Here is a 25491-nt window from a genome sequence, read left to right on the forward strand (position 1 = left end):
TCGGTTATTGTACCCATTTGCTTTAAGCTCGTGGACTGTGTCTTCCACCATGATGGACTTTTCAAACCGAGAGCCTCAGTGAACCCTTCCATCCGGTACCTGCTTTTGTGAGGTATTTTGTTATGAGCACAAGAAGCGTAATTGATAATACAAACCAGCAAAAAACCCTGAAATCTTTAAACACACATATACAAAATCCCAAGAGTCGTCACAGACCAACCTCACCAATCAGGGAGATGAGAAATGATTCTAGATTTGAGAAAGAGTAATCCTGAAGTCTGAGAAAAGAAGGGGAACAGACACGAGAGAAAATCTGTATCAAAACTATAAAAGGGTGTCTGATTTTAGGGGAAAAATAGGGTCAAGGAAAAACATTAGAGAATGATAGTATGCAAGTTGGGAGAGGTGGCAATCAGTGATTCTGTATTTTTGGGAGGGGAAACATTGATTAATTTTAGACTTTAATGTAGCTGTTAAAATATCCAGAGCAACCACTGAAAAGGGGCACCGAATAAACAGACTCTAATTGAGACGGAGAGCGGAACTGAGGTGGAAACCATTGCAGAGTACAGAACAGAAAAGTCACAACCATACCCACAGGGCACAAGTGATCGCAATTCGTCAATAAGCCATGCAATAATTTTTTTCCTAATGGTTTTTTTTAAGAGTCAGAGTGTCAACCAGTATCTCAGGCAAGCCTTGAACTCAGAACCCTCTGGACTCGGCTTCCTCGGCGGTAGGGTGACAGGACTGTGCTAACCTACTCAACACGATAGACACGGACCAAAGAGTGGTGCTTCGAAATACAGTAAAGAGGGCGTCATGGCGAGGAGGAGCAACTGGCCAACTCCGTGAGAAATTTTAACACGTTTTCCTCTCTCTTTTCGGGAGCTTGAAGAAGTGCCGGGATTGGCCCTGGAGCTTGATGGCTGTGAGACAAGAGAACTCTACTGGGCCACGTCCCGGCTCACATCTCTCCCAGCGTCTAACAGATTCACCACACAGAACCAGGAAAGGATACAGTTCAGATGATGTGAGCGTATGAAGGATCACCTCGCCTCGTGTGCTGGTGTACACCTTTCGTCCCAGCACTCAGGAGGCAGAGGCTGAAGAATATTTAAGAGTTCAAGGCCAGCCTGGTCTAAACGGTGAGTTCTAGGTTACATAGAGAGACCCTGTGTCAAACCCAAGCAGGCAAACACAGCCCAACCCAAAAGTCCACCTCACTGTATTCATCATGCAGACAAAACTAAATGAGGCAATTAAAGGATGAATACTATTCCACAGGCTTATAGAACATTTCAGAAAAGCCGAAGAGATGAAATAGAAAGGATATTCCACAAGAATAGTTCGCTACACATGGCAAACTCTCTCAGAGAGTCTGCAACCCATCTACTTGTTTAAGAATAGAGTCAGCCGTGGCTAACCTAGGTGCGATGGTTTGTATATGCTTGGCTCAGGGAGTGGCACTATTAGGAAGTGTGGCCCTGTTGGCGTAGCTGTGTCACTGTGGGTGTGGGCTTTAAGACCCTCACCCTAGCTGCCTGGAAGCCAGTATTCTGCTAGCAGCCTTCAGATGAAGATGTAGAACTCTAGTTCCTCCTGCACCATGCCTGCCTGGATGCTGCCATGCTCCTGCCTCAATGATAATGGACTGAACTTCCAGCCCCAACTAAATGTTGTCATTTATAAGACTTGTCTTGGTCATAGTGTCTGTCCACAGCAGTAAAACCCTAACTAAGATGCTAGGTCCATCTGTCTTTCTCCCTACCCCTCTCTTTTTCACCTTCTCTTCCTCCTTACTCTTTTTCTCTGAGACAGGTTCACACTAGATATCTGTGACTGGCCTGGACACTACCTGTCTCTTCTCCCAGGAGCTAAAACCAAAGGCTGTACTGTATCACCATGTGGGCCACAGCCAGTCTTTCTTATCTTGAATAGAGCGCAGGCAGCGTCAGTCTCGGTGAGTGAGGAACGAAAGACTCTTTAAGAATGGTACAAGTTGATGAAGCCAAGGAACAGGGCAGACCCTGGAACTAGTGAAGTCCTTTCCAATATAGAGAGGACAAAGCTGAGTGAGTGATGCCAGTGTCTAGGAATGACTTATGCACTCCCCACACCCCCACCACCTAAGATAGTACCATGAGGTACTTCTCCAAATGCAGAGACTGAGGGGAGCCTGGAAGGCGAGTGAGGGACCAACAGTAGAAATTACAAAGAAGCAGAATCGGTCCCAGTGTTAAGAAGGATTTTCCACCAAGTGTCTGTGACAGCCAATCCTCACCGTCAACTTGACGGGACTTAGGATTGCTATGGAAACAGACTTCTGGTTCTCTGAGGTTATCTGAGAGGCTTTAACTGAGGAATCATGACCCACTGTGAACATGGGTGATAGGATCCCGTGGGCTGGGGTCTCAGGATAAATCTTCAGAGGACCAAGAGCTGAACGCCTATGCTGAACCCTCTCTGCTTCCTGACTTTAGACACAGTATGCCCAGCAACATCTGCCAGCCAGGTCTCCGCCACCATGAAGGGCCACTTGTAAAGCCAAAGGGACCCCTCCCTCCCTCTGGAATTCTCTGTCAAGCATTTTTGCCACAACAGGAAAGTAACTGACGTTCTCTCCAACGCCATTTCTGATCTAAGGTTCCTTTGACCTCTGTGAGGGATACGGGTCTGTCTAGCATTCGCTGAGGATCCCAGAACACAGGCAAAATCTTAGCAATTCCGTTTTATCCCAGAGATAGTTTGTGAAGGTTTATTTATTTTTACTTGAGGTGTACGAGCGCTTGCCTGCATGGTCGTTTGTGCATCGTGTTCATGCCACGCTGAAGGAGACCAAAGGAGGGGTCTGGGTTTTCTGGAACTGGAGTAACAGACTGCTGGGGGCCACTGTGAGGTGCTCAAAACCTAACCTGAGCTCTTTTCGAGAATATCTGACGTTCTCATGGCTGTCATCCTCCAGTCCCATGAGAGAGTCACTCACCCAAATCCCCTAAGAGACCCCAGCACAGTCCTGGGTTCTGGATACCTGAGTCTTTTTCTGCCCTGGCCTGGCCATTCAGTTCCCCAAAATGAGTACAACTCGCCTTGTTAGGACAACACACTTCCCGTGTGTGTGTGTGTGTGTGTGTGTGTGTGTGTGTGTGTGTGTGTGTGTGTGTATGAACATGAGAGCCCCTGTGTGGTAGCGGTGTGTGCACGTGGCATGTATATGGTCAGATGACAACCTTGGGTGTCATTTGTCAGATGTCTTTCACCTTTTGTCTTTCACCGGGCTGGAATTTCCCCTAGTGTGCCAAACTAGTACCGGAATAAGCCCCAGGAATCTGCTGTCTCCAAGCTCCAACTATCCATTGCTGGGACTCTGGGAGTACACCACTGTACCTGGCCTTTAACTTAGGTATTCCAACAAGTGTGTTACCAAGCCTCTCTCCAGTCCCAACACAAGTGTTTTTGTTGGTTAGTTTGCTTTTAAGCCAGGTTTTTACTGTGTGTAGTCTTGGCCAGCCTGGAACTTACTATGTAGACCAGGCTAGCTTTGAACTCATAAAGACCTACCTGCCTCTCAGGAGCTGGGCCTGGCTGGGCATGAGTTTTTTAAGTGCCCAGCACCTCCTGTTCTTCCAGCACATCCATGAGGACCCAAAACAGCACATGCAATTTGTTTAAGTGAAGCATCTTCTTTGAAGTGGTTTCCTTGAAGTAAGCAAGCAAGCAAGCTCACCTTGACCTTGGCAGCGGGCTGTGTCGGGGTCCTGGCTCTGGGGGCTCCTCCTGCAGCTGGTCAGTCATGCTGCTCACATGCTGCTGGCCAGGTGGGAAGAAGAGACCTGGGTCTGAGGGAACAAGAGATGGGAGGTCACTCTCTCATCACTTACGCCTAGATCACTATTACCTGGTGGAGCTCACTGCCCGAAAGCACAAAGAGTTCTGAAACTTTGTTTGCCTCCCTTATGCACTGGGGGAGTCAGTGGGCAGGCGCATGCTCGACAGACCTTCCCCAGCTGTCCAATGTGTCCCGAAGGACCCCAAGGAAGAGACTGCTAAGGTGACTTAGATGAGGGCCCCCAAAATAGAGAGAGATTTAAAAGGGAGATGTGGTACTACAGCACAGTACTTCTCCAACTGCCTGTGCTTAGCTACAGGCACTGTGACATAGTACTTCTCCAACTGAATATGCAACGATAGGTACTATGACATAGTATTTCTCCAACTATCTATGTCTAGCTATAGATACTGTGACACAGCACTTCTCCAACTGTCTGTACAACTAAAGGTACTGTGACATAGTACTTCTCCAACTATATATGCAACTACAGGTAATGTGACACAGTCCTCCAATTGCCTGTGCCTAGCTACAGGCACCGTGACACAGTACTTCTCCAACTGTATATGCAACTACAGGTACTATGACACAGTCTTCCAACTGCCTGTGCCTAGCTACAGGCACTGTGACACAGTACTTCTGCTACAGGCACTGTGACACAGTACTTCTCCAACTGTATATGCAACTACAGGTACTATGACACAGTCTTCCAACTGCCTGTGCCTAGCTACAGGCACTGTGACACAGTACTTCTCCAATTGTATATGCAAGTATAGGTACTGTGACATAGTACTTCTCCAACCGCATGCCTAGTTACAGGTACTGAGACACAGTACTTCTCCAATTGTATATGCAAGTATAGGTACTGTGACATAGTACTTCTCCAACCGCATGCCTAGTTACAGGTACTGAGACACAGTACTTCTCCAATTGTCTGTACAGTTACAGGTACTGTGATACAGTACTTCTGAAAGCCATTTGTAACAAAGGTCTGGTTTCTTTTGCATCTTAATTTCTAAGCAATTGACAGATGCTGTTTGGATGTCTAAGACGAATTAACTGCTAGAGAAATCGAAAGATACCAGAGTTGAAGCTTTTTGAGCTGCTTCTTGTCCAGTGGATGTGATGGTTCCTAGGTGTCTACTCTCAGTTTCAAGGCTTCCTTCATGGTCTGAGAAAGGGACACTGTACTGGTGCAGTCCCATTCCTGGAGCACCACTGGGGAGCATGTCTGCACAGACTCTTATGCCCCAGGGTTTCACCTTCCTAGGATCTTGGTTCAGAGGAGTTGGAGGGGTTAGAAATAAAATGTGGCTTCAGAGTCACCCCCTGGACTACTGAAAGTTAGTTCGAAGGGTCTCTCTCCAGAAAGAGGAACCAAAACATGAACTTTGGCAAAGTGGCTCTCTCTGTGTGGAGAGAGGTCCCGTCACTCACGTGCCACAGTCTGCCTGGGACTCCCAGTGGCACCTTCCCCTTTCCAATCTGGGCTCAAGATGCCTCTCTGAACGAGAGCAAAGAGACCTCAATTAACACGAATGGAAAATATCTCTATGAGGGCCACAGTGTTCGCTCCATGGAATGCTATAAAAATTGCACCTCCCGCACCTGTATGTGTGAGTGAGTGTGGAGGCACAAGGCTCCAGCTGGGAGTCTGCCGTGACTCCTCCCCACTGGACGGGGTTCTCAGTTGAACTCAGAGCTCGCCATTATGGCTGTGGCAGGGACCCCATCCCTGTACTGGGATTACAAGTACACCCTGTAATTGCCACACCCTCCCAGCGTTTTTTTGTTTTTTTGTTTTTTTTTTGTGAGTTCTGGGATTCTAACTGACCAAGCCCTTCTCACCCATATGAACTGTCAAGAGAAAGTGCTCAGAGCTCCAGCTGCTTCAGAAGCAGCTGGCCCTGAAGAAGAAAATTTCATCTTGCAAAAGCTTGTTTTCTTTCTAATGCAAACACACACTCCCCTATTCCCCGCTTTTAACTTGGAGTTGGCTGCTCATGAAATTCTATCGAGAGGGCTGGACGTAAACATTCCTATGACAACGGAAGTTTCCTGAAGCAGCGCCTGTGCTGTTCCAGAGACGGTACCCCATTAGCCCTGAACAGCGGCAGAGAGAGGATTCTGGGGGAGAGGTGTTTGTGTACAGAAAGTGACTAAAGCTATAGGCAACAGAACAGAGGACCTCATGGGATCCAAGCGATGACAGGGGTGGGATAGAAGGGAAAGACTGAGCTCTGGGGAGCTGGGAGTCTCGTCGCAGCCCTTGCCCTAAGATGAGCTCTTCACAGAGAGGCATAAATGGCCAGTTACAGGCAGGGGAGACTTGATTTAATGCCTGCAGCTCAAGCAAGAGGCTTTTAGTTTGATTCCTCGGAACCCATGAGAAAGGAAGGCAGAGTCTGTGCTCAGTGCTGGGTCAGCCATCTAGCAGTGTCTGTCACCTTCCAATTCAGCAAGAGGTCATGTCTCAAAAATAATGTTAAAGAGTGATGGAAGAAAGACACTGTGACATTGGCACACGCGTGTACACACACACACACACACACACACACACACACACACACACACACACACCAAAATCTTACACACTCCTGGACCACTACAGAGGTCACTAGGAAACCAAGGCCTGGTGATTTGCCCAAGTTTACAAAACTGAATGGCTAAGTCCTGGCATGGCGCACCCAGCCCTTCCTCTGCCCACTGCCAGCACTCCTCCTGGGTCAGAAACTGGACTGAACTGCTCCCCATGTGACTGTCAAAGAATCTCTGGAAGGAAGTGTGTCTCTCCAAGGACTCATGGCCAACAGCAGGCTGCCAACAAGCCAGAGCCCCTGCCTCTCCACGCTTGTCCTCTCCCTGAGCCTCTGTGTCCCTCCTGTACAACAAAGGTGACAAATGTTGTTTCTCCACCACATGGCTGTTAGGGAGGAATGAAGGGTGAAGTTAAAAATGTTTTCTTTTCCTATTTGCACTGATTGGTATGTTTGCATGTGCTGAGTATGTGTCTCTCTGTGTATGTCTGTGTATCTGTCTCTGTGTATGTGTGTCTGTATAGGATGGCACTTTTGTGAAGGCGAGAAGACATCTTTTGGGAGTTGGCTCTCTCCTTCTACTGTGAGGGTCCTGGGCTGTCAGGCCCGGAGGCTATCTTTTGCGCTGTCTTGCTTGCCCCAAGATTGAGGCTTAAGGGAACCACAGTGTTATACAGAAATGAACCCTTATGAATGGGCTCCTGGAAGCCCAAGTCAGAAAGGCTGCTCCCTTCAGCCAGATGGCAGCTGAAATGGAAGGAACAGGCAGGGTTGGGGGTCTGCCTCGGAAGGGAGGGACACGGGACTCCCAGACAGGAAGCTGGACCAAATGAAGTGTGAGGAATTCTCTCCTTGCCACCCACAGTAAGCTAGAAAATTGGCCCAGATGGGAAAAAGAGAAAGAAGGGTGGACTGGGGGAGGAAGAAAAAAAGAGAAAGAATGGAAAAAGAGGAGGGGGAAGAGAAGGAGAAGGAAGAGGAGAAAGAAGAGGATGAAAAGGAGGAAGAGGAGGAAGAAGAAGAAAAGAGGAAGGGGAGGAAGAAGAGGAGGAGGAGGAGGAGGAAGAAGAGAAGGAAGAGGAAGAGGAGGAAGAAAAGCAGAAGGAGGAAGAAGAGGAGAAGGAGGAAGATGAAGGCAGCATTAGCCATGGGCAGGGCTCTGAGAATAAGTAGAAGGGGAAAGGGATTGGCTAAGCACCGATTCAAAGCTGTCAGTCCTTTGGGCTGCAGATGCAATGTGGCTGACCTTTCATGTTCAAGCCGCCATGACTTTGCATGCCATGATGCCCACATCCCTGAACTGGAGTCCCACAGAATGTTTCTTCCTGCCTTTGTTGAGATGCTACTCCATACCCAAGACAGCAGCCATTCTGTCAAATGAGTCCCCTCTGTGGAGATGGTGGAAGGATACTGTCCGTCCGTCCTTCCTTCCCTCCCTCCTTCCTTCCTTCATCTGCTCATGTCCAAACGCTAACACATGGCAGACCTTGAGTATATCACATTAAGAAAATAAATCGAATGCAAGAAACACTCAGAACACTAAGTCGAGAGAAACGGAAGGCAGCTCGGTGTCGCCCAGGGCTGGGGACAGGATGAGAGTGACTGTTTTACCTGGTATGGAGTTTCCTTTGGGAGGGATGACAGTGCCTAGCCTGTACTGAGGTAAGGGCGTACAACGTGCAGACATACTGAACATGAGACAGGGTTTCGTGTAGCCCAGGCCCCTGACTCACAGCAAAGTATAAGCCTGAACTTCTGATTTTTCTCTCCATGTCCGCTGGATGCTGGAAGTCCAAGCGGGTGCCATCATACCTGGTTTATGTGGTTGGTGCTGGGATGAAACCCAGGGTCTTACACATGCTAGGTAAGGGCTCTACCCACTGAGCCACGTCCTCAACTCCCGGCTTATACTCTTAATATGGCCAGCAGTTAATTCAATGTTATATAAAGTTCAGGAAACTGCATGACGCATCTCAGCTCACTGTGAGTCTGGCTGGTTAGCTCTGTGAGGCCGGGGGGGGGGGGGGGGGTGTCTCTAGGCTTCTTAAAGAGCTGAGCAACATTGGTCTTCAGGCGTAGCCTAGGAGCTGTCACTGATTGCTTTTCTTTAGAATGGCTGCCACTGGTTAGGAGCTGACGGGATGGCAGGCGCTGGGTGTGGTGCTTTCAAAGAGCCCAACTCAGAATCCCTGAAGGGCAGGACGACCTCCGCTCTGTTTTGCAGTCGAGGAGCCTCAGTTTCAGAGAGGCCACATTAACAACACCTACGAGTGACTCTTACAGAGCATAATCTCCAGTGCCTGCCACCGTGTGGTTTAAGAGGCTCTTCCAGGTGGCAGAGGTGGCATTTCTGGGGTGCCTTGGCTCCACGTCCCTAATCTGAAGTGCTTCAAAATCTGGATCACCACAGGGGGAAAAGTCTATAGCGTCAGCCAGCACGGCAGCTCACACCCGTCTTCCCAGCATTGGGAAGGCTGAGGCAGGAGGCTCCTCGTGAGTTTATGACCATTCCGGCTACAGAGTGAGCGCTTCTTTGGAAAAACGGAAGGAAGGGAGTGCTGCACTGTAACATCGCTCCATGAACATAACCTTTAAAACCGCTTGGAATTATGGGTCAATGAGGTGGCTCAGCAGAAGCCGGCCACACAAGCTTGATGGATTAGCACAATTGCCAGAGGCCATGATAGAAGAGAAAACCAGTTCCCTAGAGCTGTACTCTGACCTCGACGGTGGCATGTGTGCACACAGACACACACGCATGATAGTCATCGACGAAATAAAAACGTCTTAAAACGTGACCCAAAGTGACGTTTAACTCGTATGTGTAACAGACATAGAAAGCAAATGAGTATTTTTGCGTACACTCAGGTCCTCAGGAAGTGCCATTAATAAAGGCAGATATATTTCAAAATCTGGAGTCAGAAGCACTTTAGGCTCCAGACACTTCGGATGAGGACTCCTCAGCTCAGATGTGAATGAGCTCCTCACATGAAGGACTTGGCCCGTCTTACTCAAAGCCAGGTCCTCAGACGGGAGTTTCAGGGTTCCCAGGGGCTCAGTGCTCACCCCGGGGCTGGAGTCAGACTCTGCTGTCTCCACACGATTCCTGGCTGCGCTGGGTTGTGAGGACTAATGGCTATCCCTGGGATCACAATTAAATTAATTACTTCAATTAAAATAAAATCACTAAAACAGGAGCCGGAGAGACGGCTCAGTAGCTAGGAGTGTGTACCGCTCTTGAAGAGGACCCGAGTTAGGTTCCCAATATCCATGGTGGACGTTCATAACCACCGGAGCTCCCTGTCCCAGGGGATCTCAGGGCCCCCGGGCATCTGCCTTCACATGCACATGCCTACACACATGTGTATAATTAAAAATAACACACAGTCTGCCTGCAGCCATGGTGTAAGGAAAGGGGGATGTTCCAGATTATAACCTGGAGAAGGAGCAGGAAACCTCCGAGGACAAATGTTCTGCCATCAGTGGAAAGTATGGGTACTGGAATCAGATGGCTGACGCCTGGTTGCCATGGGGAGAGACCGTGGGGGAAGCGCTCAGAGTGCCAGGCCCTGACTGGTTACATAGCAGGTCCTGGGACTGTGGAATGAATCCAAACAGTAGAAGTAGGAGCCCAAGGTGGGGAGAAGAATTTTCAGAGCCCCTTCCGGGACCAGAAGTCAAGGCGCTAACACAGTGGCATGGTGGACAATTGAAGCCTGCAACAAGGAGAAGCCGGAATTACAAAAAAACAAAACAAAACAAAACAAAAACAAAACAAAAACAAAAACAAAACAAAAACAAAACAAAAACAAAACAAAAACAAAAACAAAAACAAAAAACCTGTTATGAAGAATTGATTTTATTCAGCATCTTTGCTGAATAAAAATGTACAGAACAGAGAATTTTAAAGTGTGACTTTGAGGTGTGGAAAACTAGCCTTGCTCTATGAATCCTAGATAGAGAATTCTTGGATTGTTTTTTTTTTTTTTTTGAGGAAAAAAACCCCCCATAATATTAAAAAAAAAAAACTGAAGAAAATCTCAGTTTTTTTTTTAAGTTGTATCCGCCATTAAAGACACCTCACAGCCGTAGGAATGGCAGAGGTAAAGCCCGGAGACCTTTCTGACGTCTATGGATAGGGGTTACGGTGATGCTAAGCACCGGAAATGCCCCGACCAACCCCACAACAGCAAACTAACTTACTTAAAATGTTACAGAGCCATGTGTCAGACACTCATCCAGGATGAATCAAGAAAACATCAGCAAAAACCAGAAACGGAATAAAATATCAACCCCCCTTCCCTTCACATTCCGAATCCTGAGGTTACTATCGAAACAAACAGACTTTTTTTTTTTATTATTATTTTATGTGCGATCAAATGTTACGTGTGTGCTATTGTCTGTGGAGGCCAGAGAGGAGGTCAGATCTCCCGGGAGTCACCATGTGGTGACTCTGTAAGAGGGGTCTGTGAAGCCAGGCAGTGGTGTCATCCAAGGCAGAGGCAGGCAAATCTTTGAGTTCAAGGCCAGCCTGGTCTACAGAGTGAGTTCCAGGACAGCCAGGGCTACACTGAGAAACTCTGTCTTGAGAAAAAGAAAGAAAAGAAAAGTAAAGAAAAGAAAAGGCAAGGCAAGGCAAGACAAGACTCTTTGGGGGGGGGGGAAACATCTTGCCAGCCCCGTATTGGCATTCTCCCCAAGGCTGTCTGAGAAGAGCCACACGTGTGGGAACACCCCATTATCCTTCCTCCAAGGGTGGCTGGGTAGCAGAAGGGTTGCTTCTCTCAAATCGGCTGCCTGCATCCATGGCTGAAGAGTTGGCTGGGTACTATGTTCAGAAACAGTGAGGGAGCAGTATTTACTACCAGTTGCCAAGATTTTGCAGAGCTCCAGCACCCATGTAAAAGCTGGGGAGGGGTGCCCTGTACTGCTGTAGGTAGGTAGGGTCAATCGGTGGAGGATTGGAAGACCGATCAGCCCAGTCATCTGGGCAAGCACCAGGGCAGTGAGAGACCATGGCTGAGAAACAAGGAGAGGGACTGAAGCGTGACAGTGGGGCTGACCTCTGGTTTACACAGACGCAGACGCAGACGCAGACGCAGACACAGACACAGACAGACAGACAGACAGACAGACAGACAGACAGACACACACACACACACACACACACACACACACACACACACACACACAGCCTCCTCCCAGATAAACAACCCACTCTCCACTCCCACAGTAGGCATGATGACCAAAGCAGATAATGACTTCCGATCCAGGCCAGGGAAATCTGGGAACCTGAACGTTCTGGGAACATTCTGGAATGGACAGGGAACTCTCTGCAGTCCATAAGCATGTGGTTCTCTGTCCTTTACACATGTGTGGGGCGTGTCCTTCCCCAGCTTAGCTCTTCCACGAACACCCAGTTTTGGTGTCAGTTGGTGTGTGTGGAAGAAGCTTGGAATGGCAGACGGCTCTCCTGCACGGAGAACACATGGTTGGTGGGGACAGGCGTGGGTGCCACTAATACTCTTGACTAAATGTCTGTTCCACTACTTTTCTTGCCTTTCAACCTGGGTCACCAGACTTCTGGGGATGCAGGCCTTTCTTGACTACCCACACCTTGCCGTGCAGACCCTGGGGCGGTGTCTGCTTCTGTCCTGATGGGCAAGCAGGCAGGACAGGCTCTCCTGAAGGAGAATGCTGCTGAGGAAAACCGCTGGCAGGTGTGAGAGGAAGCAGGGGAAGGGGTCCACCTCACCTCCCCGCAGTGGGCACAAAGAGAGACCAGGGTCAGGAGCTGGTCCCCGACTCCTGCCTTGCAGATCGCCCAGGGCTCAGCCTCTCTCTGGTGCTTCTCAAGGTGCATCTTCCAGATCTCAACTCTGAGTCATCTGGAGCAGAGAGGAGACCTTGTAAAAATAACTGCGGAACGAGGCCCCTCTATTCACAGAGTCACACGATTCACGACACAAAGAACAAAGAGGCAGGGCAGGAAGCAGAGGAGGGAAGACTGTTCCCATCAGGTGTCTTCAAGTGACAGGCAGACAGCTCACTCCTGAACAAGCTGCTCAATCTCGGCTTCCTCTCTCCCCCTCCCCCTTCCTCCAATTCTTTTCTCTCCCAGCTCCCATATTATGTTCTTCCCACTCCCTCCCTTGTTCCTTCTCCCCTTTACTCTCCTGCCACCCCATTTCGTCCCCTCCCCTCTTCCTTGCAACCTTTCCCTCCTCCATTCTTCCCTTTCTGCTTTTCTCCCTCTCCCTCCCCCTCTCTGCTGCCCTCCTCAGTCTTCCCACTCCTCTTGGTGTGAGAAAAACAGGAGAGTCCACCCAACACCTTCCCACTTGTGTCCCTGTCTCCTGTCCCTGGTTGTCCCTGCTGGGGTACACAGGCCTCGCTCTTGTCCTCTCCTGGGCTATCTATCCCAGGGCAGAACGTCTGAAGACTCACAAGCCTCCACTGAGCACTGGGTGTGATCTCTGCCTCTTTAACCACGTGGTGGAAGCCAGCAGAGTTGGCCAGGTCCCCAGTGGCATCTGCCAAGGTCTCTGAAGACCCTGAGGATGCTCGGGGCTTCCCTGAGACACAGTCCTCATGGACCACGGAGGCAGGGGTGAGGAGCTGAGATAGGAGAGGATGCAGAAAGAGGCAAAGGGAAGGGGTGAGGCTGGTGTAAGGGGAGAGGAGTTAAAAGCTCCTGGGGGTAAGGAACATAAAGCACAAAGGTTTGATTCAGCACTCATTAAACGCAGCCCTTCCTGGGGCACCACAATCACAGCGGGCCTGACCTCTTTCGCTAATTAAATATTAACTAAACACTACTTTTAGACAAGCATATGCACATAATAGGAAATTAAAATGTTGACCCGGGCAGGGCAAATACAAATTACAATTAAAGTCAGAACCGCAGCTATGGCCAGTCAAAGGGACTCTGGGCTAATGGGATGCCGGGAGGAGCGTTTACTGAGCATCTTGGTAAACATCTTCCGGCAGTATGCTTTCCTGTAGGTGTATCCAACGGTTATGACACCATGAGGTCACTCTGTCACCCAGAGTTCATGCAGGAGAACTGTGCAATTAGGTTACCAGAAAGTCCTCAAAGTAAGTTCTCACAGTTGAACGATTTAGTCCCAGCACTCAGGAGGTAGATGCAGGTGGATGTCTGTGAGTTTAAGGCTAGACTATTCTACACCGTGACTTCCAGGACAGCCAGGGCTGTGTAAACAGACTCTGTCCCAAAACAAAACCAACAAACAACACTCCAACCCTCCTCAATTAAAAACATTTAAATTTTAGTGTGTGTGTGTGTGTGTGTGTGTGTGTGTGTAGGCCTGTGTGTGTGTGCGCCTGTGTGCGTGTGTGTGTGCGTGCCTTTGTATGCCTGTGTGTATGCATGTGTGTGTGTAGGCCTGTGTGTGTGTGTGCCTGTGTGTGCCTTTGTGTGTCTATGTGTATGTGTGCCTGTGTGTGTGTGTGCCTTTGTATGCCTGTGTGTGCATGTGTGTGTGCCTGTGTGTGTGTGCACCTGTGTATGCCTGTATGTGTGTGTGCGCCTGTGTGTGCCTGTGTGTGTGTGCACCTGTGTATGCCTGTATGTGTGTGTGCGCCTGTGTGTACCTGTGTGTACCTGTGTGTGTGTGCGTCTGTGTGTGCTGGAGCATGTGTGTACTTATATGCTCTCTTTAGCCATGTGTGCCACAGTTAATGTGTGGACGTCAGAGGACAGCCAGCGGGGTCCAGTTCTTTCCCAGTCGTGAGGCAGTTGGGGAGTCTCTGGCTTGGTAGCCAGTGCTTTTACCCACTGAGTTATCTTGCCAGCCTTGGAAATTCCATTATAACAGATAAAAATGAAATAACACAACAATTTTTTCCCCTAGAGTATCATGGGAGAGACTGGTTGCAGGATCCTACTTGGGTACCAGAGTTAAGTCCCCGATGTGTTTTCATGTGACCCTCACAGAATTCTGCATCTACTTTAAACCATCCCAGAAGACTTCTAAGACCTGGTCAAATGCTCGCACCCAGGAAAGGGTTGCTGGCTGCATCTCTTATTAGGGAAGGACGTCAAAGCTAAAATCGGTATGTGTTTAGGAAAGACAAATTTATCACAGGTTATTTTGATTCATACTTGGTTTAACTTAGGGTCATAAGGCCAACAGAGACAGGGGGGCATATAATAAAATCACAAAATTATTTTATTATAATTAAGATACATTGTATGTAGGGTAGTTTAGACATTTGGGGGAAGGAGGCATAGAGGGGATTGTCTAGTGCCTCTGAAAATGTGACATTAAAAAACATTTTAAAAAATTTTAATTATGTGCACCTGTATGTAAGTATATGTGTATTCATGTGAGTGTAGGCGCCGCCTAATGGATCCAGAAGAGGTGTCATATCCCAGGAGCTGGAGGGATGGGCAGTTATGAGATTCAACATGATGGTAGAAACCAAACCTGGGTCCTCTGGAAGAGCACCAAGCATAGTTCTTACCCATTCAGCTCTGGAGGTGTGTGTGTGTGTGTGTGTGTGTGTGTGTGTGTGTGTGTGTGTGCGCGCGCGCCCCCAAGATGGGGAACTCTCATTGGCAGCAGGCATTTAACAGGTCAGCCCTTCTCAACCCAATTACAAGGCCCATGATGATGACAGAGCCAAGGCTGAGGAGACCAATGCTGGGTCTTGCAGGCTGAGATAATTTGTGGGTTGGGGATAAGGAAGAAAGGTCTTGGGCTCTCAGGACACAGAACCACAGCAGTGCCCAGGAAGCTGTGGGAAGATCTCTCTAGCTAGACAGGAAGACCCTGGCACAGATCCCAGGGAGGTCAAGCACCAGGTGGTCACGGAAGCTGTCTTTTTCAAGCAGACAGATCTAGTAAAGATGCAACACCACAGGTCTGTCTGAGGTTGAGACCGGTGTACAGAAAGCTCAGACCTCAAGAATGAAGAGGAAATTGCTCAGTTGAGGAAGGAAACAAGCCAAGCAGCCAGTGCAAGCTTGCAATGGGGAGAAAGACAGTCTGGGGCTTAACCAGTCAGTCCATAGCCAGCTTGGTAAGATGGAGGCCAATGAGAGACCTAGTCTCAGAAACACAGTGGAGAGCCCTCAGGAATGAGAGTGTAAGGGTGTTATCTAGTCTACAAACACACAACTGACATTTAACCAAAACTAATACACCCGCAATCAGACCATCAGAGGAAAACAGCCAAAGCTGAAGAGGTACCACCCACACCTGAAGTATGCAAATGAGGAACCAAGAACTTGAAATATGCAAATGAAGCACCAAGAACCTATAATATGCAAATGAGGCATAAGAACCTGGAGTATGTGAGGAACCAAGAACCTGGAAGATGTACACGAGAAACCAAAAAACCTGAAGTATGCAAATGAGGAATAGGAAACTGGATTATGTAAATGAGGAGTAAGAACCTGGAGTATGCAAATGAGGAATAGGAACCTGGATTATGTAAATGAGGAGTAAGAACCTGGAGTATGCAAATGAGGAATAGGAACCTGGATTATGTAAATGAGGAGTAAGAACCTGGAGTATGCAAATGAGGCATAAGAACCTGGAGTATGTAAGAGAGGAACCAAGAACCTGGAATATGTACATGAGAAACCAAAACCTGGACTATGCAAATGAGGAACCAAGAACCTGGACTATGCAAATGAGGAACCAAGAACCTGGACTATGCAAATGAGGAACCAAGAACCTAGAGTGTGTGAACAAGGAACCAAGAAAAGCCTAGGCAATATGTTTCAGGTTTATTGTAATGGTAGATTTGGTCATCACCAAAGAACCGGGTATTTTCTACTCGCTGTAGTGGCCAGGGGTTCTACAGTAAATCAACCCAGGCAGCCATGTAGTCAGCTAAGTTCCCAGGTCTAGAGAAGGTCCCTGAAGACCGGCCTGGAACTGACCTCTAGCGTGTCACTCCTCCTTAGCCTATCATTAGTTTTCATTCATTTGAGGTATTGTCTCACGTATCCCAGGCTACCTTCAACGTGGTAAGTAGCCAAGGATGGCCTTGAACGTCTGATCTTCCTGCCTCCCACCTCTGGAGTGCTGATTAGAGATGAGCATGATCACACCTAGTTTAAGCGGTCCTGGGGAGCCCATGGCTTCCTGTACGCTCGGCAACCGCTTTCTCAACTGGGCTACATGCCCAGCTCCTCACTTCAACTTTAATTCATTCTTATTCTCCGAGATTTACTGATGTCATTTTACCTGTATGAATGTTTTGCCTGCATGCATGTATGTACACCCCAAGTGTGCCTGGTGCCATTGACAGTCAGAAGAGAGCATGTGGCCCTGGAAAGTGGAGTTACAGACGCATGTCCTCGTCCTTTTAGATCTTCGTTATCAGTTGGAGAGGTTTTTCCCCTCCAGAGCCAGAGACTAAGCTCTACTGAGGTGAGTGGAGCAGGTTCCCTGAGCTGGCTCAGGCCAGTTCCTGCAACGTGGGCAGGCGCAGGCCATGGCTGCTGCCCAAACATCTGTGCTAGTTTGAGGGGAGGCCCACAGTATCTTAGTCAGGGTTACTACTGCTGAAACACCATGACCAAAAGCGAAACGTTTCTCTGGCCACCACATCCCAAACCACCCAGCCTGTGGGGGAAAGCCAAGGTAGGAACTCAAACAGGGTGGGAACTCGGGGGCAGGAGCTGATGCAGAGGCCACGAAGTGGGTGCTGCTTACTGCCTTGTTCCTTGGGTTTCTCTTGGCTTGTTCTCTCTTCTTTCTACCCCTTGTTTCTCCCTCCCTCCCTCCTTTCCTCCTTCCCTCCATTCTCTTCCTCCTCACCCTCATCGTTTCCTTGTTGTTTTTTGAGATAGGGTTTGTTTGCGTAGCCCTGGCTGTCCTGGAACTTGCTCTGTAGACCAAGTTGGCTTTGAACTCAGAGATCTGCCTGCCTCTGCCTCCCAATTAAAAAATCCTGCCACTGGGATTTATGTGTGTGCTGTCACTGCCAGCACTGCCCCACCTCAGCCTGCTTTCCTATAGACCCCAGGACCATCAATGCAGGGTGGTACCACTCACAATGGGCTTGGCCCTCCCAAATCAACCTCTTATTAAGAAACTGCCCCCCAGGCCTGCCTACATCAAGATCGTAGAGAGGAATTTTTTTTTAATCTGAGTTTCCCTCCTCTCAGATGAGCTCAGTTTGTGTGAAGTTGATTTAAAATTAGCCAGGAGAGTGGGAAAGGGCAGCTCCTCGCAGTGACTTTGCTCTGACAGAATTTCTGAAGTGGTTCTCAGGGCCATGCTTGTGTGCACGGAGGGAGGCAGATACCTTTGGAACCAACTTCCTCCCCAAGAGTTTAAAAGATGGGCTATCCCTCACCTGTAAAACTTGTCTGTTGCAAATGGATTCAAACTAAAAGGAAGTAAAGCCCCTTAAACCCCATCACGAACCTGTCCCTTGGTGAGGAAACTTCCTTCTTTGCTCCCCTTGACTCAGAGACCTGCCTTCCAAGTGCTGAGGTTAAAGACAAGGTTTTACATAGTCCAGGCTGGCCTCAAACCCAGCGTATATCTGAGGGCGGTCTTGAACCTCTGCTCTTCCTGTCTCTCCCAAGTGCCAAGATGGCAGCTGTGCAGTGCCATATCTGATTTTGTAGGTTTTGAGACAGGGTCTCACTCTGTGGCCTGGAAGTTAATACGAATCCCGGTTGATCTCAAACACATGGCGATCCCCCTGCCTGGGACTGCAGGTATACGCCGCCATGCCGGGCATCCTAGTGTAATTTGGATGTCCCGTCTCCCCAACCCCATTTGGCTCTATCAACTTGACACAGCTTAGAAATTGCCCGAGAATGTCCATGGAGGAACTGTTCCAATCTGATGGGCCTACAGGCGTGTCTATGGTAGACCGGCAGCTGGTAAAGTAGGGCCAGCCACTGGGTGACATAGGCAGGCAGCTTTGGACTGTGTAAGTAAGCTAGGTGGGCAGGCACTAGCCAGTCAGCCAGAAGTGTCACCTACAGCTCCCATGGGACTTCTCTGGCTGTGGAGTTGAGTTTGGGGCCAGAGTTATTTCGTATGGAATAGCAAACAGGCCTGCCTACAAGTTCCTGCCTCAACTTCCCTCAGTGGTGACCTGTGACCGGAAAGTGTAAGTGAATTAAATCCTTTCTTCCCCTAAGTTGCTTTGGTCACAGTATTGTCAATGGTGGCAGAATGAAAGTCTGACAATTTTTTTTCTTCATTGTTAGTCATATACCTTAAAAGATCAATAGATAAACCGGGAGTGGTGGCGAACACCTTTATTCCCAGTAGATCTCTGTGACTTTGAGACCAGCCGGGTTTTCAGGGCCAATTCCAGGCAGCCAAGGCTACATGGTAAGATCTTGTCTAAAACGCATAAATACACGTGCATCCATATATCTATCCCTCTACTCACACATACAGACACACATATTATATACATATACACAATACATACATATACACACAAATATGTACTTGAATATACACATATGCAAAACACATATGCACAAACATATACACATGTATACATACACACATGTATGAGCATACACATACGTATACACAAACACATACATGCACCCCACATATACACACATACATACACATACGCACAATACATATACACATGTATACACACATATACATATACACATATATGCACATATACACATATATAATACACTTATACATGTATGTATACACACATACACGCATCTCACAAATACATACATATATAAACATATACACATGTATACACATATGCATACATATACATATATGGTACATATATGCATATGCATAAATATATACACATACACACATAGGTGGCAGAAGCAGAGTGGAAAGCAGCTGGGTTACTAGTAAGTCATCTTACCAAACATGGGCTGTGAAAGGAGATCGCAGTACCAAGAATCTTCCTCAGAAAGGCAATGAAACGGAGGTGCTATAAATAATGAGGTATCAGAGTGGGGCTGTGGCGTGTGACAGCCACACTGTCATCTATCACAACAGGAAGCCAGCAGATCATCTCTAAGCTATGAGGGAAATGAAAACGTATTATCGAGAGCGTGGATGTGAACGACAGAAGGGGTGATGCGAGTTAGAAGCGATTGCCTCCGACGGAGCGGGGCTGGACAGGAACGTACAGCGAACTCCTGACCCCCACACTGCCAAAGACACAGTTCTCCAGAAAGGGAGGCATTCGAATACTACAAAAAGCCCAGAGGACTTTGAACGAAACCGGCTTAAGGAAGGGGCCGAGCAACGGGCCACATACAGTGCGGCACCCACAGACTTGGCAGCGGGAAGCCCTTAGAAACCACAGGCCTGAGAGGCCAGACGGAAGACCCAGAGGCAGGGACGGAGACAGCCACTCACTGCCAGAGGTGACGTGAAGCGCAGACACACCACAGAGTCCGAACTCTGGCTGTTCCCTCCTCCCTAGCTGGTACTCATGCCCATACTGGCCAGACTGCGCTGTCCCGTGTTGCAGAGGTCAGTTGGTGCGAGCCACCCCTACCCGGACTTGGGCCTCCTCCAGGCTGTGAATGGTAGATAAAGATGCAGGAGGACTTTGCACTCTTTAGGACCCGGTGAGTCTATGACCCGCCTGAGAGCAGACTAAACAGACACGCATCTGCCCCAGGGTGTGACTACAGCATCAGTACTGAAGGGCTTTAAAAGAGCTAACAAAAGAGATGCCATCTTCCCTCAATCACCCCCATCTCCTACCCCTGCCTCAGACCAGGTCTCATGTAGCACAGGATAGCCTTGAAGGCTAGCCTTGAGCTTCCCATCCTCTTGCCTCTACCCACCAAGTGCCAAGGTTATGGGTTACGGCTGTTCCCCAACTTTCATCAGTAAATATGGATGGTGGCTGCCACGGGTCCACACTGTCTTCTGAGAAGGTGGGGCAAGAATCTCAGCCTTTTGACAATGGGGGAGGCGAGGCAGACCCTAGTAGAGAATCAGCCAACGGGCAATCAAACACCCCCAGCTCAAGCCAGGAAAAACCTCCCGGAGACGCCAGTCAATGCTCAGCCCCCTAAGGCGGAGTAGAATTAGACGGGTGGAAGGCAGCCTGCAGGGCGAGCTGGGAGGTGGGACGAGGCTGCATCGCCAAGAGGAGGCAGTGCCGTGGAAGGGGCTGTGGCACAATGCAGTTGAGCATCCTTTGGGACAGGATGTTGTCAAGGTGTTCTGATGACGTGACGCGTCTGAGGCAGGGTCGTCTTGCAACTCAGAGAGAAGGGAAGACTTAATACGTGCAGGAAGGGAGGGGAAAGGTGAATGGTGGGACTTGGGCAGCCCCTAACTCATGTTTGAGCTGCCAGGTCACGATCCGTGTGAAGTCCTTCCTGCCACAATCTGCCTATCCACTCTGCTGGGATGATGAGGTCCCAATGAACAGAGCTTGGGACATTTCTCTGCTATTAACACGAGTCCTCTGTATCCAAGGAGGTGACTCACAATGCTTTGTATAGCAGCCCAGGACTGGACCCACAGTGCTTAAAAGTGCTCCTGTCGATGTGTACTGCAGAACAGTAGCTAAATTATAGAATACACCAGGTGCCCACCGATGGAGGAGCAAATAAAGAAAACACTGTGTGCTGGGCTGGAGACGGGGCTTGGCAGCTAAGAGCTGTGCACTGCTCTTGCCGGCAACCCGAGTTCAGTGCCTCACGACTGCCATGAGCCCAGCTGCAGCCTGGTGCCCTCTTCTGGCCTCCATGAGCAACTGCACACACATGCACATACTCTGACACAGACACACTGAAATCTCAAAAAAAAAAATGAAAAAAGCAAAAGAGTGATGTATATATTATATAAAGAATTAAAACATTTTAAAAATTAAAAAATTTCAGCCGTATAAAAGAATGAAGTTGCATCATTTGCAGGAAAAAAGGACAACTGGACAATCTCGGAAAGCAAATCCCACCAGTCTCAGAAAGACATAACACTGTATGCTTTCTCTCACTGTGGCTCCTAGAAAACGAGTAACCAAGCACATATACATGACCCGTGTGAGAGCAGAAGCGTCTGTCTTGAGGGACAAATGGATTTCGGGGTGTGGGGAGAGAGGAGAGGATGGAGGAGCTGGGGGAGAACATGCAGAAAATATAAATCAGTCTTGGATGAAAAGGAGCTTGTGCCACAGAACCATGTACAGCGGACACACATAGTGAGGATTCCGGAAGTAACATTACACTTAGTGGACAGAAGGGGCCACAGAGGCCTGAGGCAGGGCAGGAGCGAAGCAGACAAACTGAAGAGAAACCACAGAATCGGCGGGACCTGCAGGCTGGAAGCTTCCCAGAGCGAGCCGCTTTGATGACTGTCCTTCGTGGAAAGTGGGGGATCATGGGATTGCTGCCCAGCGGCTCTGCAAGCATTCCCCGACGACGTGTGAGGGCATGTTTGGTTGCTAACACATCAAGCAACAAATGAGACACAGGAAACAAGTGAGTGATAGAAACGGGGGCGAAGGAGCCTGAACCCAGGGGCTAAAGCTTCCTCTTAGGTAAGACTTCAGAGACTGGAAAGCCCGTCTCAGGAAGAGGACGCGAGACGAGTCCGTTCCCATGGGGCCCACGCTGCGCATGGCATAGCATCCGCCGGCGTATTTGTCATGAACACTTTTAGGGGAAGAGAAATGACCGAAAGCAAAACAGGACCCGTGCATTGGGTTCCAGATGCTGAATTCGACAGCCGGGCTGGTAGGCGAATAGTGAAGACTTTCTGTGTAAGGGAGCCAGTTATAGACTAGGGGGCTTCAAATGGTCAGCTCTCCCAGCCAAGTAGGATGGCCGAAGGGAAGGTGGGTATCAGGAAGCAGCAGTGGGGCAGGACCTAAGGTGCGACTGGGAAAGGGCAGAACAGATGGGAGGTCACAGCTGCTCATCACTTCCCATCAGAAGCCGCTGCCGTCTTGAATACTATAATTCCACTGGTCGGGTGTAACAGCACAGCATGCCTTGTGTGCACGGGTCAAAGAAAACCGTTCTGGGATTCTAGCCAGAAGACAGGCATGGCAGCATATGCCTGTAGTTCTGGGACTCAGGACTTAACCATCTCAAGACTGCAGCCAGCCTCTGCTACACAGCAAGGTCCTGGCTCTACAGGAGCACGTGCGTGCGAGCACACACACACATGCACATGCACACACACTCGCACCAGGACAGAAGATTCTAGATAGAATCTCTAACACGTTGAAGAGTCTCTGGATGCTATGGATGCCCAATAAAGATGGTGTGGATGAAGTCTGACAGGCTCGGCCCCACACTTGAAAAGAAAGTGGTGGATAATTCTCTTTCCTCCTTCTGGGCAGGAGGATACTCAGTAACAGCCCTCATCTGGGCACCCTGTGCATGTCACAAAATGATCTTACTGACGGGGCAGATGCTTTTATCTGCCCTTCACAGATGTGGGAATTAACTCATCTACCTGTGTGTGCAACTAGTCCAGGAGAAGGGAGTGGCTGAGCCACCATGGTCTTAGAGATGGTTTTCTGAGGACTAAGTACAAGAAACCATCGTTTTCTCATTTCTGTACCGATGTCCTATAATGAAGCCTCGTGACCTCGTTACTGCAGAGACAGCACCAAGCGACTATGCTCCCCTCACTAGGGCCTCGGCCTCACTCTGTGCATTAGCAATGCTCTTCCTCCAGCCTGGAGAGGTGGCTCGGCGCTTAAGAGCACCCGCTGCTCTCGCAGAGGGCTTGAATCAGTCCTCACGCCCACTTGGCACAAACATTCATGATTCCAGTTCCAGGGGATCTGATGACCTCTTCTGACCTCTGAGGGCACCAGGTACTCACAAGGTGCACAGACTTACATGCAAGTGAAACACTCAGGCAGCAAACAAATAATAACGTATTATTAAAACAAACAAACAAACAACAACAAACAAACAAACCCCAAGGCAGTATTCTTCCCAAGGACTTAATACGAGGACCAACTGGATCCACACACGCCAAGCTGCCTGGCATGAACCTGGCATTCTGTAATATTAGCTCCAGTGGCTGTTACTACTGAAGTTCTCACTCCCGTGACCCTCGTGGGTAAAACAACGTGAGCCACAATGGCCAACAGAGAAGGTCTTTCTGAGGGTGCAACGGAGAAGACCCAAGTAAAGGAGAGAGAGACTCAACCCAGTCAGGACTGGGGAAGGGCAGAGCAGGTGGGAGCCATCACAAAGGCAACTGCTTAGGGATGAAAGAGCGTGCACCCAGTGTGCCTGCAGGCCAGAAGGGAGGGGCATGCACCCAGTGTGCCTGCAGGCCAGAAGGGAAGGGCATGCACCCAGTGTGCCTGAAGGCCAGAAGGGCATGCACCCAGTGTGTCTGCAGGCCAGAAGGGAAGGGCATGCACCCAGTGTGCCTGCAGGCCAGAAGGGAAGGGCATGCACCCAGTGTGCCTGCAGGCCAGAAGGGAAGGGCATGCATTCTGTGAACCTGCACTCAGTAACCAGGTTAGTTCCGGGCCAGTGAGAGATGCTGCCTTACAAAAAGGGTGGGTGATACCTGAGGAATGACACCTGACACCGTTTCTTAGCCAATACATACAAGCGTACACATGTTCACCCCCACACAAACACACACAAAATCCCCGTAGTACAGTTCACACCACATGGTCCTATCATCATCACCACTACCATGACCATCATCTTTCTCCTCCTCCTCTTTATCACCAACATCATTTCGAGGACTGGAGACCAAAATTAGGGCCTCACCCATGCCAGGAAAGACCTCTGCCTCCAAGATGTATTCCCAGTGCTGTAGACACATCTTCAAAACCACTCACACCTTCTAGGTCTCGGGGAACTGGCTCAGAGAACAAGACTCCGGGTACTCCTGAACCCGGAAGTCCCCCAGCTTCCACTCAGCAAGTGAGGCTGAGGGTGGTTTACCAGCATCCACCCCCACCCCAGGCAGCTCTCACTGGGAAGGCACTCCACAGTAGATAGAGCTCCCATCATGGGGCTGTTACCACAGAGAGTCAGAGCTGAACCAGGTCACATGATCTTTAGACGCCCCAGTCCCACTCTCCCCATCTTTGCTCCCTCGTGGGCTTAATCAGTCAGAGTAGACTGATGTGGCCAGACTGGCTGGCCCCTCCTCTTGACAACGGCCTCAGGGTCTATGGCCTTAGAGGCTACCGTTTCGAGAAGAGCTCCCCCATCCCCCCACCGGCAGGAGGGGCTCACAGAGAAGGGCAGCATCACCTGCCTCACATCCACACCCATGACCTTCAGCCTCTACCTCAACTGTCACCCCAATGTGCAGCAGATCACCAACACACTGTCTAGTGCCATCCTGGTCGGAGGATCCAGGTACAAACAGACAAACTGCCAGGTCAGGACATGCACTTCCCAGACCTAGCCTCCTACCCTCTAACCTCCAGCTATGGCTAAGCAACTCCCCCACCCCCAAAGAACAGAACTGTTTCCCAAAGGACCACAACCCAGAGCTCAGCCCCAGGCACGTCTGCAGCACGCAAAGAAGGGGTTTGGGTGAAGTCACAAGTTTGGGTACACCAAGAAGGACAGCAGAAAGACAGAAAACCAACATGTTCAAATGTTAAAAACGTATTAATCCTATGTGTAAACCAACAGCAGGGCCTGAGTGAAATTAAATGCCAGGGAAATGAAATTTATTTTCCAGGTGTGTGCTCAGGTCCTTAATATATAAAGAAGGTTAAAGAAAAATCAATAAGAAAATGAGAAGCATGCATGGTGAAAAATTAGCTCTAGGCTATTCAGAAAACACGGAATACAAATGGTACCAACACACAGGAGATAGTCAGCTCCGGAGAGATCGATAAGATGGAGGTGGAAGTAGTCTATCGAGTGGAAGTGAGTTTTGTGTCCTACTGAGGTGCTGGCAAGGAGGTCGTGATAATGGGGAGGGCACCTGAGCACTGAGTAACATCCATCAAACGTCAGCATGCACATACCCAGGAGGACATCCATCCAGCTAATGCTCATGTTGTTGTAACAGCAAAGTCAGTGTCAACGCAATACTCAAGAGGGCTAGAGTACGGCGCAGTGGTCAAGCCCTCATCTGACTTGCATGGGGCTCTAGGTTCAGCTCCTAAAATTACAAAAACCGCCATTCCTAGGATTGACAGGGGTGAAGGGGC

At 49.2% G+C, this 25491-nt stretch overlaps 1 protein-coding gene across 49 annotated transcripts in view; it reads right to left on the minus strand.

Moving 5' to 3' along the window:
• Trerf1 (transcriptional regulating factor 1) overlaps window positions 1-25491 on the minus strand; it is a 226699-nt gene that overhangs the window by 75725 nt on the left and 125483 nt on the right. For all 49 annotated transcript variants that reach the window (NM_001432829.1, NM_001432832.1, NM_001432831.1 and 46 more), the window contains 1 exon segment: window positions 3728-3839. The gene's annotated coding sequence lies outside the window, so the exon portion shown is untranslated.

Source organism: Rattus norvegicus, chromosome 9 (assembly GCF_021556685.1).
Source record: "Rattus norvegicus strain SHRSP/BbbUtx chromosome 9, alternate assembly SHRSP_T2T, whole genome shotgun sequence".
In the NCBI taxonomy this organism is placed as follows: Eukaryota; Metazoa; Chordata; class Mammalia; order Rodentia; family Muridae; genus Rattus; species Rattus norvegicus.